Below are 3,506 nucleotides of genomic sequence, written 5' to 3'. Positions count from 1 at the left end.
ACAAACTCACGTGGATGGGAGGAGGAGGGGGTGGCGGTACTGGGTACCCCGTCCCCCGCCCCCCGGTATTTGGAGTACCCGTGAGAGGGGCACTTTGTCCATTGAGCGGAGCCGCCCATTACATCAGGCAGAGGAAAGAGGGGCCCGTAGATGCATCCCACAGTTTGGGGGTGCAAAAATGAGTGATTTCTTGAGAACCAAGTGAACCCAACCATGCTGGAAAAACACGAACCATTGCTGCCTGCCAAGACGAGGGGACCTCGGAGAATCGAGCTGTGGCTGTGCCGCTGGAGGGGGTGTTCTGGGGGTCGGCTGAAGACTGTCACTTGGATCACAAGTCCCTATAGGGCTCTCTGAAGGACAGAGAGCCCGGGTTTGGGCGACCGTGAGTCAGACCTTTAATGACGGACAGAAAACCATCAACACAACCAGCCGAGAGAAAAAGGTTTTTGACGGTTCTTCTCCTTCCGTTTTTCTTTCCCTCTCTGCCTCCTCCTTTTCCCTTCCCGAACACTCCGTCAAACACCCTGAAAGCCCAGGGCCCAAAACAGAGAGCCACAGTGTGAGGAACACGAGAGAAGACAGTGGCCTTCTCCCAATTGTCCCTTTGAGCAAAGGAGCTAGGCCTGCGCTGCGGGGAGGGGACAGCCTTCCATTATCTCAGGGGTCGGGGCTGTGAGGTGGGCTGGACGGGCTTTTTAATATCCGTGTGTGAAAAAACTATGGGTCAATGAGTGGAGGAGAGAGAGCCAATGACCAAAGGCAATAATTGAGAAGTTAAAGACGCGTCCCGATTATCACCCACTAAATGCAACAGATTCAACGAAAGGTCTAAATGCTACAGTCCTTCGATGGTTCACCCACTGAACGCCCAGAGAAACAGGTTTAACTTTCTAGAGGTCAACAGCAGCTTCCAGTACGACGAGAGAATTTTACAGAAAGGAAAATTTCTTTTCTCCTCTGTTATCAGAAAACGCACGAAGCAAAACTCACACTGCCTTGAGAGGAAGGTTAAAAACGGAGTTTTCACTATTTGGAATCACCCCAGTGCCTCCCAACAGTAAACGGGCCCACGCACGGTGATGGGGACACACCACGGAACTGGAATTCACGGACGCTGATACGACCACGTGCAACCATTCGGACGCATCTCACAAGTGAGTGTTAAGCGAAAAACGCCGGATGCAACAGCGGTATCACAAGGAGGCACGAGCAGGCGTGAGCAGGCGCCTGCTGGGCCCTCCTTCCTCTGCCTGATGACACGGGCAGCTCCACTCAGTGAATGAGGGGCCCTTGTTACACCGAATATCAGGGGAGGGACAGGGGACTCGGTACCGCCACCCCCTCCTTCCCCCACTCACGTGGACTTGTTTCAGAGAACACCTTCCGCCAGACCGGTGGACGTCAGGACCGTGGTGTCCTTCCCCGGGGCGCCATGGGTGCGGGGGGCACGAGGGGACTTTCGGGATGGTGGTTTCTTGATCTGGATTTGTGCGTATGTTCAGTCTGTGAAAGTGCGAGTCATACGTCTATAGAGATGTTATAATTGTACAGAGATGTCATAATTCATCTTTTCGCCAACTCCTCCCCAACCCAAAGTAGACCAACTACTAGAAATCCACGTAGGACTTTGTTGACCTTTTCCGGACTTTGGTGACCTTGTGGCCGGATGCGGAGACCAGAAGGCAGTCGGAGTGGTTCTGTGGATATGTTGACCTCGTGAATATTCACCAAGCTGTACACTCACCACGTGTGTACACACTTCAACAAAATGTTTATCAAAATAACGAAGTATCTGAATCTGAAATTTCAACCTTGATGTCCTGAATAAGACCTCTGAACAAAATCCTACCTATGAGGTCATTATTTTTTTACTTATTTAATAAAATATTCCACAGCTAGTCTTTCACTAAGATAAAACATATCAGCAATGATCAAATATTTACTGATCGGGGGTCTAACTTTCCAGATCTATGACACACTTCTTTTGAATCTCCTGCTGTGTTTTTCCATTGGCCCGCTGGCGTACTAAAATGACCATCCTGTTCGGGTTGGTGGCAACCGCTCTATCTCACCTCGCATACATTTAAAGCACCTGTAGTGCATCCACGTGACATAGCCACGTGGCTCACCGTCTCCCTGCCAATCTCGCAAACGTATCAGATCGGAGCCTCCAGCACGGTGTCTCGGGGGAGGCCCCCACCTGGGCAGGGAGTTGAGAGACAGCTCGCTTCACGGGAGAGCACCTGGAACAACACAGAGCCTGGCAATGTGACAATCTGAGGCAGTTTCAATTTCCTGAGATGAAAGCTCTCAAGCCTTAAACCGTCCGCGACGCAGAGACACTGAGTCGTTTTGCTAGATAACTAACAGGCTCTGGTAAATAAAATCGTTTTACCAGCTAACTACATAGAAGCTTTCAGCTGGCAACAATTGTATCTTTTGTGATTGGGTAGTTACCACTTTAATTATGCTATCTTTTTAATGAGGAAGGTAAGGAAATTATGCCATTCAGAATACAGATGGGCTTTAGAGAACATGGCTAGAGAAGATAAATACCGCCTCTATCTTATTAACTTTTCCATCAGCGAAGCTAAATCTACTTAATGGGTTCCATCTGAAATCAGAAATCACCACATGCATGAAAAATGCTGAGTCTTAGGCCATATTTCATTCACAATTACACTGGAACAATCACAGAAGGACAAAAATGGTACATTGTAGAATACAAATGGAGGTCTTAATTTGTGAGCAGTAAATAAGGAGACGGAACCATGGAAGGCATGAGAAACGGTGGAAAAATTAATTTGGTTTCCGCCTTCAGTGAAACGGTCTCGGCGGCTGGAGAAAGCGTTTGCTGTCCCCCGCGTCGAGCACGCCGACGGAGTAATCTCAGCGGGGGGACGCGAACACGCAGACGTGCCACCCCCGCCGTTGGGACCCCGATTCGCTACCCTAGGCTGTGTGCCATCACGAAGAACAGTTCTCGAGAGTTTGCCTTTGGGTTTCGATGAGAAGGAAATGAACTGGCCCCCAAAGTGTCTTAAGTGGAGGAACCAGTTCGTTGAGACAAGGGAGAGATGCTGGGAGAAAAGTCCTCTTCTCGAGCTTTCAGTGCCATGCAGTTCCCAGGCAGGAACAGCTCAAGCAGCTCCCGAGTCTGTTTTCAGGGGAGTCGATGAGGCATGGGGCAAGGACGAACCCCATCTGCCCGGGCAAGGAGCCAGGGAGGAAGTCAGTGTGAGTGGGGACAGCTGCAGGCAGCGGCTCATTGAATCCGAAAATCAAACGCTTATGTCATTCCGATAAAAATCATTAAATCGCGGATCAGCTTACTCCAGGCTCCCGTAATACGCTCAGGAAATGGCTGTGTCCCATCCCTACCTAATGGTGCCTTAGTTCATTAAAACGGTGACAGCGGCTCCCACTGTGAAACCCCTAACCTAAGCAGTTGGTCGAAGGCTAGCGGTCATCGTTCACGTTTTATTAGCCACCAGAATGAGATC

This window comes from Pteropus alecto, unplaced genomic scaffold, assembly GCF_000325575.1.
Source record: "Pteropus alecto unplaced genomic scaffold, ASM32557v1 scaffold53, whole genome shotgun sequence".
Classification (NCBI taxonomy): domain Eukaryota; kingdom Metazoa; phylum Chordata; class Mammalia; order Chiroptera; family Pteropodidae; genus Pteropus; species Pteropus alecto.
Note: the sequence above shows the minus strand (reverse complement) of the source record.